Genomic DNA, 17103 nt, shown 5'->3' on the forward strand with positions numbered 1-17103 from the left:
AACTTGTGTGGGATTATTACTTTACATTTTGTAAGTATTGGGAAAGCCTTCAATAATTATTAACTTTGTTTCAGAATAACTCATCCAATATACGTCTATTGTAGCAATAATCAGACAGAAGAGTTAGTTGTTCTTAAAGCCACTCTTAGTTTGAGATAACAAAATCATAGTGTCTACACATAAAATAATGCTTGTCTTGCTTTTTCTTTGATTTTATCTATTCTATTCAGCTCATCCCCAAATCATAAATTTGTTTAAAAACAAGCTAAAAAGCAAACCTGTCTCATTCCTGTTGGAAAATTGAGCTGTCTGCCAAGGGGTCATTTCTTCTGAGTCTGACTCTTGTAGCAGTATAGTATGGGTAGGTTCAGTGTGGTAGTACAGTACAGGTGGGTTGCTCAGTGAAGCTAAGCTATGTGCATGCAGCTGACCTAGAACCAGTTCCCATCTGTAGAATCATAAGCCAGAGCACAAAAATCAATGACATAGTCTAACATCCCTTGAGATTTTTTCCTCATGGGAATAAAGAGTATAATGGAGACCTGAGGTGAACTAGTCATACCTAAAACCTATCTGCTTCGTAGGAGGTTCATCAAACAGTGCCTGGGAAAGCTAGATTTAGAGTTTTGAAGGGTGGCCAGTGGAAGAAAAGATAAGAGTTTTATATTTTCCAATATTTGCTAGAGTTAACATCTGTGCCAATTTAAGTCTGTTAATAAGTACATTCACCAGGAAAAATCTATCAACCTTGATGAATAAGTATATTTTCTCTTTGTTTTTTTTAGTCCATTAAATGAAACTTTACCAAATGTATTGGCAAATTAAATTTTTAGAAATATTAAAAACATTCCAATTGGATTTCAGAATTAAATGTTCACTTGGCCAGTTTTATAAGACTAAAGTTTTACAAAATATTTTAATAATTCTCTTAAATCAATTTTCAAGTTTTCCACAGTCTATACTGAAAATTCAACATTTTCTACTATTTAAGACTATATTATGTGGACAAATTTATGTATTATAATAAGTGAAAACAAACAAAATCAAATATTTTGTTTTTATATTTTTATGTAGTAAAATGTGTTAAAAAGAATGTTATTGCACAAAACCGATAGTAATTGTTGTTAAGATTGTGGCAACTCAAGTGATTTGTTCTTTTCTGTTTTTCAAATGTTTAAATGTTATGTTACCTCCGTAACTAAATAAATGTGACATTTACGTATTTTATCATTGATTTAATTTTTAAAAAGCACTCAGAAAGTACAATAATTTTATAATCTTTCACTGTACTTATATGTTCAACAGAATTCAAATTAGGGCCATATGATCAAATAGACAGATCAAGAAGTTACCTTAAAATACTTTCAATTTTATTAATGTTCCCAATTATCACTCATTCTATTAAATAGCAAAGATGATATAGTCTTAAATTTAACATAACAATTCCAATGTACTACATAATCACACCTACCTATGTCTGTGAAAGACTTATTAAAATAGTAAGCCAAATTATGTTACCCTCTATTAATTAGTCTTTGTATGGTTTGCTTCCCAAGGGAGCTACCGCATACTGGATCAGGGGTTACAAACTAGCAGCTGCAGACTGGAGCTAGGAAGGCAGCTGGATGTTTTGTTACCTCCCACAATATTTTTTAATGCATTAATTAGACAAATAAAAATTATATATATTTATCATGTATGGCATATTTTGAAATATTTATACACTATGGTATAGCTAAATCAAGCTGATTAGCATCTGTATTACCTCATGTACTTACCATATTTTTGTGAAAACACTTAAAATCTACTCTCAGCCGTGTTCATGAATACAGTACATTGACTACAGTCAGCATGTTGTACAATAGATTTCTTGAACTCATTACTTCTAGCTAACTGAAATTTTATATTCTTTGACTAACAACTCCCCAACACCTCCCACTCCCCATGAAGCCCTTGATAACTACCATTCTATTCTCTGAGTTCAACCTTTTTAGATTTCCACATATAAAAGAGATCATACAACCTTTGTCTTTGTGTCTGGCTTATTTCACATAACATAAAGTCCTCCAGGTTACTCCCTGTTGTGGTAAATAAAGTATTTCCTTCTTTTTAAAAGGCTGAATAGTATTCCATTTTGTAGATATACAACATTTTATTTATCCATTCATCCACTGCTGGACATTTAGTTTGCTTCCATATTTTAGCTATTGTAAGTAATTGTAAATAATGCCTCAATGAACATGGGAGTGTAGCTATCCCTCCAACATACTGATTTCATATCCTTTGGATAATTACCCAGAAGTGGGATTGCTGAATCATATGGTAGTTCTATTTCTAATTTACTGAGAAAGTTCCATACTGTTTTCCACAATAGTTGTATTAATTTACACTCTCCCCAACAATGTGCAAAGATTCCCCTTTCTCCACATCCTCACCAACGTTTGTTTTCATTCCTCATTTTGAAAATAGCCTTCCTAACAGGTGTGAGATATCTCATTGTGGTTTTAATTTGCATTAACCTGATGATTAGTGATGTTGAGCATTTCTTCATATACCTACTATATTTGTCTGTTCTCTCACTGCTTATAAAGGAACACCTGACACTGGGTCATTGATAAAGAAAAGAGGTTTGATTGGCTCATGATTTCGAAGGCTGTACAGGAAGTATGGCAGGATCTGGTAGGCTTCTGCGGAGGCCTCAGGAAGCTTACAATAATGCAGAAGGTGAAGAGAAGCAGGCACATCTTACATGGCCAGAGCAGGAGGAAGAGAGAGGGAGGAAGTGCCACACATTTTCAAACAACCAGATCTCCTGAGAACTCACTCACTCACTGTCACAAGAACAGCATGGAGGGGATGATGCTAGCCCACTCATGAGAACTCTGCCCTCATGATCAAATCACCTCCCACTAGACCCCACCTCTAACACTGGGGATTACAATTTGACATGAAATTTGGTAGGGACACAGACTCAGACCATATCACCTCCTGGCCATTTGTATATCTTCTTTGGAGAAATGTTTATTCAGATCCTTTGCCCATTTTTTAATGGGATTATATGACTTTTTGCTGTTGAGTTGAGTTCCTTATATTCTGGATATTAGTCCCTTCTTAAACAAATCATTTACAATATTTTCTCCCGTTCTGTAACTTGTCACTTCACGCTGTTGAAGGTTTTTTTTGCTGTGCAGAAGTTTTTAACATTGTCTAGTTTGTCTCCTTTTAATTATTGCCCTTGCTTTTGAAGTCTTCGTCATAAAACTTTGCCTAGATTAATGTCTTGAAGTGTTGACCCTGTGTTTTCTTCTAGTAGTTTTATAGTTTTGGGTGTTATGCTTAATTCTTTAATCCACTTTGAGTTGTTTTTGTATATGGTGAGAGATAGGGGTCTAGTTTCATTCCCCATCCAATTTCCCCAGCACAATTTATCAAAGAGGTTGCTCTTTCCTCAATGTGTGTTCTGGGAACCTTTGTCAAAAATCAGTTGGCTATAAATATGTACATTTATATCTGAGTTCTCTATTCTGCTTCATTGTCCCACATGTCTCTTTTTATACCAATACCATGCTGTTTTAGTTACTATATATATATATATCTTTGTAGTGTATTTTGAAGTTGGGTAGTGTGATGCCTCCTATCAGGTAGTGTGATACCTCAGAATTGCTTTAGCTATTCTGGCTCTTTTTTTTTTTAAATTTATTTATTATTATTATACTTTAAGTTGTAGGGTACATGTGCATAACGTGCAGGTTTGTTACATATATATACTTGTGCCATGTTGGTGTGCTGCACCCATCAACTCGTCATTTACATCAGGTATAACTCCCAATGCAATCCCTCCTCCCTTCCCCCTCCCCATGATAGGCCCCGGTGTGTGATGTTCCCCTTCCCAAGTCCAAGTGATCTCATTGTTCAGTTCCCACCTATGAGTGAGAACATGCGGTGTTTGGTTTTCTGTTCTTGTGATAGTTTGCTAAGAATGATGGTTTCCAGCTGCATCCATGTCCCTACAAAGGACACAAACTCATCCTTTTTTATGGCTGCATAGTATTCCATGGTGTATATGTGCCACATTTTCTTAATCCAGTCTGTCACTGATGGACATTTGGGCTGATTCCAAGTCTTTGCTATTGTGAATAGTGCTGCAATAAACATACGTGTGCATGTGTCTTTATAGCAGCATAATTTATAATCCTTTGGGTATATACCCAGTAATGGGATGGCTGGGTCATATGGTACATCTAGTTCTAGATCCTTGAGGAATCACCATACTGTTTTCCATAATGGTTGAACTAGTTTACAATCCCACCAACAGTGTAAAAGTGTTCCTATTTCTCCACATCCTCTCCAGCACCTGTTGTTTCCTGACTTTTTAATGATCGCCATTCTAACTGGTGTGAGATGGTATCTCATTGTGGTTTTGATTTGCATTTCTCTGATGGCCAGTGATGATGAGCATTTTTTCATGTGTCTGTTGGCTGTATGAATGTCTTCTTTTGAGAAATGTCTGTTCATATCCTTTGCCCACTTTTTGATGGGGTTGTTTGTTTTTTTCTTATAAATTTGTTTGAGTTCTTTGTAGGTTCTGGATATTAGCCCTTTGTCAGATGAGTAGATTGCAAAAATTTTCTCCCATTCTGTAGGTTGCCTGTTCACTCTGATGGTAGTTTCTTTTGCTGTGCAGAAGCTCTTTAGTTTAATTAGATCCCATTTGTCAATTTTGGCTTTTGCTGCCGTTGCTTTTGGTGTTTTAGACATGAAGTCTTTGCCCATGCCTATGTCCTGAATGGTACTACCTAGGTTTTCCTCTAGGGTTTTTATGGTATTAGGTCTAACATTTAAGTCTCTAATCCATCTTGAATTAATTTTCGTATAAGGAGTAAGGAAAGGATCCAGTTTCAGCTTTCTACTTATGGCTAGCCAATTTTGCCAGCACCATTTATTAAATAGGGAATCCTTTCCCCATTTCTTGTTTCTCTCAGGTTTGTCAAAGATCAGATGGCTGTAGATGTGTGGTATTATTTCTGAGGACTCTGTTCTGTTCCATTGGTCTATATCTCTGTTTTGGTACCAGTACCATGCTGTTTTGGTTACTGTAGCCTTGTAGTATAGTTTGAAGTCAGGTAGCGTGATGCCTCCAGCTTTGTTCTTTTGACTTAGGATTGTCTTGGAGATGCGGGCTCTTTTTTGGTTCCATATGAACTTTAAAGTAGTTTTTTCCAATTCTGTGAAGAAACTCATTGGTAGCTTGATGGGGATGGCATTGAATCTATAAATTACCTTGGGCAGTATGGCCATTTTCACGATATTGATTCTTCCTATCCATGAGCATGGTATGTTCTTCCATTTGTTTGTGTCCTCTTTGATTTCACTGAGCAGTGGTTTGTAGTTCTCCTTGAAGAGGTCCTTTACATCCCTTGTAAGTTGGATTCCTAGGTATTTTATTCTCTTTGAAGCAATTGTGAATGGAAGTTCATTCATGATTTGGCTCTGTGTTTGTCTGTTACTGGTGTATAAGAATGCTTGTGATTTTGCACATTAATTTTGTATCCTGAGACTTTGCTGAAGTTGCTTATCAGCTTAAGGAGATTTTGGGCTGAGACAATGGGGTTTTCTAAATATACAATCATGTCATCTGCAAAGAGGGACAATTTGACTTCTTCTTTTCCTAACTGAATACCCTTGATTTCTTTCTCTTGCCTAATTGCCCTAGCCAGAACTTCCAACACTATGTTGAATAGGAGTGGTGAGAAAGGGCATCCCTGTCTTGTGCCAGTTTTCAAAGGGAATTTTTCCAGTTTTTGCCCATTCAGTATGATATTGGCTGTGGGTTTGTCATAAATAGCTCTTATTATTTTGAGGTACGTTATATAATATTTGTATGCAATCAAAAAAGAGCCAGAACAGCCCTTCATGCTATTCTGGCTCTTTTTTGATTGCATACAAATATTATATATATTTTTTCTATTTCTGTGAGGGATGTCATTGGTATTTTGATAGAGATTGCATTGAATCTGTAGATTGCTCTGGTCATTTTAATAATTTTAATTCTTCCGATCCATGAGCATTGGATATCTTTTCATTTGTTTGTGTCCTCCTTAATTTCTTTAATCAGTGTTTTGTGATTTTCCTCATGTAGATCTGTTACATCTTTGGGTAAACAGATTTTTAGGTATTTTAGTTCTTTGAAGCTAGCTATTGTAAATTGGAATTGCTTTCTTGATTTCTTTTTCAGATAGTTCATTATTGGTGTGTACAACATTACTGATTTTTGTATCCTGCAACTTTACTGAATTCATTTATCAGTTCAAAAATTTTTTTGCTGGAGACTTTAGGTTTTTCTATATAAGGTCATACTGTCAGCAAAGAGGGATAATTTGACGTCCTCTTTTTAAATTAGGATGCCTTTTATTTCTTTCTCCTGCTGAATTTCTCTGGCTAAGATTTCCAGTAATATGTTAAATGAGAGAGGTGAAAGTGTGTATCCTTGACTTGTTTTAGTTCTTAAAGGAAAGGCTTTCAGCTTTTCCACATTCAGTTTGATGTCCTCTGTGGGCTTGTTGTATTTAGTCTTTATTATGTTGAGGTATGTTTCTTCTATGCCTAACATTTTTAGAGTTTTTAGCGTGAAAGGATGTTGGCTTTTATAAAATGCATTTTCAGCATCTATTGAAAGGATCATATGGTTTTTGTCCTTCATTCTCTTGATGTGATATATCACATATATTGATTTGCATATGTTGAAACATTCTGGTATCCCTGGTATATATCTCACTTGATCATGGTGCATTATCTTTTTGCTATGTTGTTGGATTAGGTTAGCTAGTATTTGGTTGAAGATTTTTGTGTCTCTGTTCGTCAGTAATAGTGGCCTATAGTTTTCTTTTTTGTTATGTCCTTGTATGGTTTTGGTATAAGAGTAATGCTGGCTTTGTAGAATGAGTTAGGAAGAATTTCCTGCTATTCAGGATTTTTTATAATGCTGTGAGAAAAATTCATGTTAGTTCTTCTTTATAAGTTTTGTAGAATTAAGCAGTAAAGTCATCCAGTCTTAGGCATTTCTTTCTTGGGAGAATTTTTATTACTGATTAGTCATTGTTACTCATTATTGTTCTGTTGAGGTTCTCTATTTCTTCCTTGTTCAATCTTGGTAGGTTGTATGTGTCCAGGAATTTACCCATTTCCTCTGGGTTTCCAAGTCTGGTAGCGTATAGTTGTTTATAATAGTCTCTCATGATCCTTTGTCTTTGTGTAGTATCAGTTGGAATGTCTCCTTTCTCATCTCTGATTATCCCGGCCCGCGGGATCGTCACTGCAGGCCCTGGAAGAGGGGGTGGGAATTTGGGGAACAAGAGATACGAGAAATGGAGACAAGACAGGGCTCTGATCAAGTCTCTCTTCTAATGGCGGTAATGCAGTGCCTTATATACACTTGGAGGGGAAGGGGTTGGGCCAAGGCGAAAATGATCTCATCGCGGAGGGTGTGGCCAGATAGGTATTGGTTTCTCTGGTCGAACGTCATGTGGCGCCTGCGCTGTCAGGTAGCAATTTTCACGGGCGCGGGAAAAATGGGTGAAGAAGCAGCAGGAAGAGCGCCATCTTTTATGAGGTATTAATACAGGGGAAAAGGCAAAGATAGGGAGGAGGTGTAAGGTGGAAATGAATAAAGCTCAGGCGTTTTTAATTGTCAATTATTATTCGCTATGGCCGGGGCGTGCAGCTCCGGACATCTGATTTTATTGATTTGAGTCTTTGCTCTCTTTTTCTTAGTATAGCTAGAGATTTGTTGATTTTTCAAATCTTTTTAAAAACCCAATTATTTGTTTTGTTGATCTTTTGTATTTTTTAACCTCTATTTTGTTTATTTCTGCTCTGATCTTTATTTCTTTCCTTCCTCTAATTTTGGATTTAAGTTTGTCCTTATCTTACTGGTTTCTTGAGGTGCATTGTTAGGTAGTTTATTTGAAATCTTTCTACTTCTTTGATGCAAGTGTTTATTGCTATAAACTTCCATCTTAGCACTGCTTTTGCTGTATCCCATAGGTTTTGGCATGTAGTGTTTCAATTTTCATTACTTTCAAGAAATTTTTTTTCTTAATTTCTTCATTGACTCAGTGGTCATTTAAAGCATGTTGTTTAATTTTTATGTATCTATATAGTTTCCAGAGTTCCTGTTACTGATTTCTAGTTTTATTCCACTGTAGCCTGAGAAGGTTCTTGATGTGATTTTGATTAAAAAAAAACTTTTTTGAGACTTGTTATTTGGCCTAACATATGATCTATTCTGATGAAGTTTACATGTGCTGATGAGGCATACATGTCTGCCACTCTTGGATATGTTCTGTAAATATCTGTTAGGTTCATTTGTTCTAAAGTGCAATTTAAGTCCAATTTTTCCTGGTTGATTTTCTATCTAGATTATCTGTCCATTGCTAAAACTAGGATGTTGATGTCCCCAGCCATTATTGTACTGAAGTCTATCTCCCCCTTTAGATACAACATTTGACTTTCATATGTAGGTGCTCTAGTGTTGGGTGTACATATATTTAAAATTACTATATGTCCCTGCTTAGTTGATCCCTTCATCATTATATAATGACCTTCTTTGTCTCTTTTTACTGTTTTTAATTTAAAGTCTGTTTCATCTACTATAAGTATAGCTACTCCTCTTCACTTTTAGTTTCCATTTGCATGGAATATATTTTTCCATCCCTTCACTTTCAGTCTATATGTGATTCTTTGCTGATGAATGTGAGTTTCTCATAGGCAGCATATAGTTGGGTCTTTTTTATCCATCCAGGCAGTTCATATCTTTTAAATGAGGAATTTAATCCATTTATATTCAAGGTTATTATTTGATAGATGTGGACTTATACCTGTCATTTTAAAAATTGTTTTCTGGTTGGTTTATCCTTTGTTCCTTTTTTTCTCTCTTATTATCATCGCTGTTTGGTGGTTTTCTGTAGTTGTAACATGAGTCCTTTCTCTTTCTTATGTGTCTGCTCTACCAGTGAGTTTTATACTTTTGTGTGTTTTCATGATGGTAGATTTTTTCTTTTCACTTTTAGATGTAGGACTCCCTTAAACATTTATTATAGGACCAGTCTAATGTTGATGAATTCCCTCAGCTTTTGCTTATCTTAAAAAAACTTTATTTCTTCATTTTTGAAGGATAGTTTTCGTGAATATTGCTTTCTTGGCTGGCAGTTTGTTTCTTCTTTTAGCACTTTGAATATATCATCCTATTCTCTCCTGGCCTGTAAGTTTTCTGTGGAGAAATCCACTGTTAGTGTCATGGGGATTCCTTTATAAGTGACATGACACTTTTATCTTGCACTTTTCAGAATTCTCTATTTTTTTTTTTTTTTTTTGACTTTTGACTCTGAATATACAGTGCCTTGGAGAGGATGTTCTTAAGTTGAATCTTTTTAGGGATCTTTGTGTTTCCTGCATCTGGATGTTTATATCACCTGCAAGACTTGGGAAAGTTTCAATTAATATTTTGTTAATAGGTTTTCTATGCCTTTGCCCATCTCTCATTCTACTAGAACACCCCACATTCAAATTTTAGTGGCTTTATAGTGACCCATATGTCACAGAGGCTTTATTGGTTATTATTCTTAGTATTTTTCTTTTCTGTTTGAGTTATTTCAAAAGATCTGTCTTCCAGTTCTGAAATTATTTTTCTGCTTGATGTAATCTATTGTTGGAGATCTTGATTGTATCCTTTATTTCATTCATTGAACATTTCAGTTCCAGGATTCCTGTTTAGTTCTTGTTTATGATACTTTAAGTTTTTAAGTTTTTCTTCATTAAGTTTTTTTTTGAGATCATGAATTTTTTTCTAATTTCTTTTTATTGTTTACCTGTGCTCTGTTGTATCTCACTGAGATTCTTTAATATCATTATGAATTATTTTCAGGCATTTCATATATTTCTTTTTGTCAGAATATGTTGCTGGAGAATTATTGTGTTGCTTTGGATGTATCATGTTTTCTTGCTTCTTCATGTTTCTTGTATCTTAACATTGATACCTGCACATCTGGTGTAACTATCACGTCTTTCAATTCTATAGATTAGCTTTTGTAGGAAAAGACATTTTCCTTACATATATATATAGTGTTAGTGTAGTGTGCTTTGGCATGGTGTAGTCTCTGTATTATTTCTTTAGCTATAAAAAGCATAAAGCATAAGTGGTGTCTGTGAGTTCCTTAGTGCATTAGACTGTGGTTATTAAGGGAGGCTGTGATGAGGTTTTGCTGGGCACAAGGATGCCAGGTAGTCCAGTCCTCTGGCACTAGTACTGGTGGTTGTGGACCAAGCATGCCAGTCCTTGGGCCCTGGGTTGGTACATGTGAGCACTGGTAATAGTGAGTCTGGGATGGCTGATCCTTGGCCCTCCAGGCAACTTGGCTGAGTGCCAGTAGTGGCAGCAGTGAGGCCACACATCTGAATATCATCATCATGGGAGTTAGGTTTCAACATGAATTTTGGAGGAATGCAAACATTCAGACTATAGTATTCCCATTTCATAAGTTGTCTCTTCACTCTGTTGATTGTTTACTTTGCTGTGCAGAAGCTTTTTAGTTTGATAGAATCCAATTTGTCTATTTTCACTTTTGTTGCCTGTCTTTTCGTATGAAAAAAACTCATTGCTCAGACCAATGTCATGGAGCTTTTACCCCATGTTTTCTTCTAGTAGCTGTACAGTTTAAGACTTTCATCCATTTTGAGTTGATTTTTGTGTGATGGGAGATAAGCATCTCTTAACTTCACTTTTCTGCATGTGAATATCTGGTTCACCAACACCATTTATTGAAGAGACTGTCTTTCCCCATTGTGTGTTCTTGGATCCGTTATCAAAAATCAATTTACCATACAAGTGTGGATTTATTTCTGGGTTATTTTAAGCTGATAAGAACTTTTAATTTGATCATGTCAAAAAAACTCAACACTTTTACTCTACCCTCGACAAAGTTTATGTTTTATATGTCACAATTTATATCTCCTTATATTGCATTTCTCTTATCAAATTATTGTAGCTATTAATAGTTTTGTCTGTAAACCTTCATACTAAAGGTATAAGTAATTTAAACACCACCATTACAGTACTAGAGTATACTGATTTTGACAGCCTACTTACTCTGAACCAGTGAGTTTCATGCTTTCATATGTTTTCATTTTACTAATTAGTGTCCTTTTCTTTCAGCTTGAAGAACTGAAAGACATTTCTTGTAAGACAGGCTGGTGTTACAGCTTTTGTTGGTCTGAAAAAGTATTTATCTCTTCTTCGTTTCTGAAGGACAGCTTTGCTGGGTAAATTAATCTTATTTGGCAGTTTTTTTTTTTCCTTTAGCATTATAAATACATCATTCCACTCTATCCTAGCCTGTAAAGGTTATGCTGAGAAATTTACTACCAGCCTTATTGATATGTGATTTACTTATTTCTTATTATTGCTTTCAGGATCCTCTCTTTTGTCATTGATTTTTGACAATTTGATTAATAATATGTCTTGATGTATTCTGTTTGAACCTGATTGAAGACTGCTATAGTTTTAATATTTGTCCCCTCTAAAACTCATGTGGAAATTTAATGTGAAATGTGGCCATTCTGAGAGGTGGGATCTTTAAAAGGTGTTTGGGTTATTAGAGTTCTCCCTTCATGGGTGGATTAATTCATTCATGGATTAATGAATAAATGAGTTAATTGGTTATCATGGGAGGAAAACTAGTGGCTTTATAAGAAGAGAGACCTGAGCTAGCTTGTTAGCATATTCAGTCCTCTTGCCATGTGATGCCCTGTATCAACTTCAGACTTTAGAGAGTCCCCATTAGCAAGAAGACTCTCACCAGATGTGTTTCCTCACCCTTGGACTTCTCAGCCTCAGAATTGTAAGAAATGAATTTCTTATTACAAATTACCTAGTTTCAGACTGTTATGAGCAACAGAAAACAGATTAAATAAACTTTGAACTTTCTATACTTGAATATTTTTATATTTCCCAAGATTTGGAATGTTTTCTGTGTGGAGGGCAGCCTAGAGCCTAGAGCCACAGGCGCCATCTTGGCCCAGAGGCAAGCCTGGAGCCTGAGTCTGTGAGGCTGGCCTGGTGGTGGGGCAGGCCTGGAGATTAAGTCAACCATGCAAGCCTGGAACCCAGGGCTGCAAGATTCAGCCTGGTGCTGGGGTGGGCCTGGGAGCTCAGTCTGTAAGTACTAGCCTGGGGTCTGGGGCTATGGGGACCTCTCTGGCACTGGGTTTAACCGAAGAAGGCTAGTGTTGGGGTCTGAGGCAAAGTCCAGTGCTCTCTTTCCCTTCCTTCCCTCAAGCAGAGGGTATGTCTCTTTATACTAGGCTGCCTGAGGATGGGGGGAGGAGTGACACAGATAATGTGAAACTGTCCTTATCCTCATGAATGCATCTTACTTCAGTTCTATATCCAAGTGCTGTAATCTTTCACCTGATTCCCTTAGCTCTTCTGGAGGTATTTTTTGTGCATGGATTATTGTTCAAATTGATTTTCTACTGGCAGGATGAGTACTGTAAAGTCCTATTCTGCCTTCTTGCTGATGTCTGGACCTGGAATTCCAGTATTTTAAAAGACAATGTAACTGAGTAAAAATACAAATCACTTACCAAGTGGTTTTATGTCTAGTCAGCTTTACAAGTTTACTCTAACTTCATGCTCCTGTCATCATGTGAGATTGCAACATTGCTCAAGTCTAAGGCCGATACAGAAGAGTTAGTGATGGCAATACCTTAATTTAGATGTTTCCTTCTGGTCCTTTACTTCAGTTTTGACACATGTTTATTTACACTCCTTTATGTACTTTGGTACAGACCTAAACAACTCAATAAAACCCCAAAGTGTATTTATTTTCTTTTTATATATTCAACTTGTAATATGGTTCCCCTGTCTAGCCATAATGTTCATTTTTCTCTCTGATATCTAAGGTGGATACATAATGGCCACTGTGAACTTACTTGGGGATATAATCCTATGTGATTTTCAAGTGACATACCAGCTTTTGTTAGTGGTAATAAACTGTTTGTCTTTGCTTTCACCCTACACTAAAAAATGGGACTGTTTTAAAAATTGCTTGAATATATGTTTATTTAAACACACAAAGATCATAGGGATGATAAAATAGAAAAGTAAAGCTTCCCATAATTCTACACCTAGATTATACTGTTTTAAAAGATTTATAGCTATCCTAGTGGATGTGAAGTGGTTATTTCCATGTGGCTTTGATTTGCATTGCCTTAATGACTAATGGTGTTGAACAACTTTTCATATGCTTACTGGGCATTTTTTTATCTTCTGTGGAGAAATGTCTGTTCAAATCCTTTGCCTGTCTTTACATTGGGTCATTTGCTTTTAATTGTTGAGTTGTAAAATTTCTTCACAAATTTTGGAGACTAGTCCCTTATTGGATATATAATTTGCAAATATTTTCTTCTGTGGGGTCGCTTTCCACTTTCTAGATAGTGTCCCTTTAGGTATGAAATATTTTAATATTGAACAAATCGAATTATTGATTTTTTTCTTTTGCACTGTGCTTTTGGTGTCATAACTAGAAAACTTTTGCCTAAAATAAAGGCCATAAAGATTTACACCTGTTTTCCTCTGAGTTTTATGGTTTAACACTTACATTGAGGTTTTTAATCCTTTTTGAATTACTTTTTGTATTTAATGTGAAGTTAAGGATTCATATTAACTCTTTTGCATTTAGATATCCAGTGTTCCAGAATCATTTGTTGAAAAGACTATTTTTTTTCCTCATTGAATGATGAGGAATGAAGATTTTTTACCTTGGTGAAAAATCAGTTAATCATAGATGTGTGGGTTTATTTCTGGACACTAAATTCTATTCCATTGATCATCCTTATTCCAGTACCAGACTGTCTTAATAAAGCTTTATAGTAGGTTTTGAAATTAGGAAGTGGGAGTCCTCCTACTTTGCTATTTTTTATTAGGATTGTTTTTTACTATTCTTGGTCCTATTCAATTATATATAAATTTTATAATCAACCTGTCAACTTCTAAAAAGGACTCAACTGAAATTCTGATAAAAATTGTGCTGAATCTGTAGATCAGTTTGGGGAGAACTGCCATCTCAACGATGTTAGGTCTCCTGATCCATGAACATACAATGGTTTTCCATCTTAAATTTCTTTCAGCACTGCTTTGTAGTTTTATGCTTATCTTGTTAAATTTTTATTCTTTTTGATGCCATTATACTTTTATTTTATTTTTTGTTTGTTTTTTAGAGATGGGGTCTTGCTCTGTCACCTAGGCTGGAGTACAGTGGTCTGGTCATACCTCACTGTTGTCTTGAACTCCTGGGCTCGAGTGATCCTCCCATCTCAGCCTCTTAAGTAGCTAGAACTACAGGTGTGCATCACCATGCCCAGCTAATTGAAAAAATAATTTGTTCATAGAGATGAGGTCTCACTATGTTGCCCAGACTGGTCTTGAACTCCTGGCTGCAAGCATTCCTCCACCTTGGCCTCCCAGAGTGCAGTTGTGCCACTGCAACCAGGCTAATTTTACTTTCTGATTGTTCATTGCAAGTGTATATAAAAATACAATGGATTTGTATCCTGCAACCTTGCTGAAATTGTTTAGTTCTAACAACTTTTTAGTGCATTCATTAGAATTTTCTATATAGAAGATCATGACATCTGAGAATAGACATAGTTTTAGTTTTTTCTTTCCCATTTGAATGCATTTTATTTCTTTTTCTTGCCTTATGGCTCTGGCTAGAAACTCTAGTACAATGTTGAATAGAAGTGGCAAGAGCAGATGTCATGTTTCATTCCTAATCTAAGAGGGACAGACTTCAGTTCTTTCACTATTATATTAGCTGTGGGGTCTTATTTTATTATGATTATTATTATTATTGTTTTTTTTCTGAGATGAAGTCTCACTCTGTTACCCAGGCTGGAGTGCTGTGGTGCAATCTCAGCTCACTACAACCTCTACCTCCTGGGTTCAAGTGATTCTCTGGTCTCAGCCTCCTGAGTAGCTGGGATTACAGGTGCGCTCCACCACGATGACTAATTTTTGTATTTTTTTAGTACTGATGGAGTTTCACCATGTTGGTCAGGCTGGTCTTGAACTTCTAACCTCAGGTGATCCGCCCACCTTAGCCTCCCAAAATGCTAGGATGACAGATGTGAGCCACCATGCCCAGCTGCTGTAGGCTGTTACAGACATTGTTTCTCAGCTTGAGGAAGTTGCCTTCTATTCCTAGTTTGTTAACTTTCTTTTAATGAAGAAAGGGTTTTGGATTTTGTCAAGTGCTTTTTCTGTAGCTATAGAGATGATCATCAGATTCCTCCCCACTTCATTATATTTATATGGGCTACTGTATTGATAGACTTTTTTATGTTAAACCAACTTTGCATTCCTAGGATAAACCCATATATCGTAGCATATAGTTTTTCAATGTACTCCTGAATTCAGTTTACTTGTATCTTGTTGGGGATTTTTGTTCTGTCTTCATAAAGGGTATTGGTCTGATTTTTTTTTTTTTTTTTGATATATATTGGTTTGGTTTTGATACCAGAATAGTTCTGGCCTCTTAGAATGAGTTCCCTCTTCTATTTTTGCAATGTTTTGTGAAGAATTGGTGTTAATTCTTCTTTAAACATTTGGTAGAATTTGCCATTAAATTTATCTGGTGTTTGATTTTTCTTTGTGAGAAATGTTTTGATGATAAACTCAATCATATTTATTATAGGTCTATTTAGATTTTCTATTTCTTCTTGAGTCAGTTTTAGCAGTTTGTGTTCGTTTTTAGGAATTTGTCCATTTCATGTGTTATCTAATGTGTTTACAATATTCTGTATAATCCTTCTAATTTCTGTAAAGTTGGTAGTAATGTCACCTTTTTCATTCCTGAGATTAGTAATTTGAGTCTTTTTTCTTGGTCTTGTTAAAAGAGTTTTCAATTTTGTTGAAATTTTCAAAGAAACAACTTTTGGTTTCATTAATTTTCCTCTATTGTTTCTCTTTTCTCCATTTTATCTCCACTGTCATGTTTATAATTTTCTTCTTCCTCCTTGCTTTGGGTTTAATTTACTCTTTTTTTTTTTTTTTTTTTTTTTTTCTAGTTTAGTAGTGTGGAAGTCTAGGCTATTGACTTGAGGTCTTCCTTCTTTTTAAATGTAGGTATTTACACTAAAAATTTCCCCTTGGGCACTGCTTTTGCTACATCCCATAAAGTTTGGTTTTGGTATGTTTTATTTTCATTCACCACAAAGTATTTTTTATTTTGCCTTGTGATTTTGTCTTTGCTCTATTGCTTATTTATTAGTGTGTTGTTTGATTTCCACATATTTGTTATTTCCTCAGATTTCTTCCTGGCATGTTTTCTAATGAATTTGCTGTGGTCAGAAAACAGTATTTATATTATTAGAGTGCTTTTACATTCATTAAGATTTATTTTATGGCTTAGCATATGGTTTATAATGGACAATGTTTCATATTTCCTTAAGAATGTATATTCTGCTGTCATTGGGTGAAGTGTTCTATAGATGTTTTTAGGTCTAGTTGGTTTACTGTGTTGCTAAAGACTTCTATTTCCTTCTTGACCTTGTCTCATTGTTCTATTATTGAATGTTGAGTACTGTTGACTTGTGTATTTCTCTTCACTTCTATTGGTTTTGCTTCATGTATTTGGGGGTTGTTAGGTGCATATGTTTATAACTACCATCTTCTTAATGCATTGATCCTTTATAATCAGAAAATATCCTCCTTTGGCTCTAGAAAAAAATTGTTGTCTTGAAATCTATTTTGTCTGGTATTAGTGTAGTCACGCAGCTAGCTCTTTTGGTTAGGGTTTGCATGATATATCGTCTTCCATTGTTTTACTTTCAACCTATATGCACCTGTGAGTCTAAAGTATGTAACTGGAAAACAGCATATAGTTGGACCAGTTTTTTTTTAATCTATTCTTCCAATATCTGCCTTTTACTTAGTTTAATCTATTTATATTATTGTAATCACTGATAAGATAGGCTTTATGTCTGTCATGTTATTGCTTTCTATATGTCTGTCTTTTTTGTTCTTCAATTATTTTGTAAGTGTCTTCT

The sequence above is a fragment of the Theropithecus gelada genome, chromosome 15, assembly GCF_003255815.1.
Source record: "Theropithecus gelada isolate Dixy chromosome 15, Tgel_1.0, whole genome shotgun sequence".
Lineage (NCBI taxonomy): Eukaryota > Metazoa > Chordata > Mammalia > Primates > Cercopithecidae > Theropithecus > Theropithecus gelada.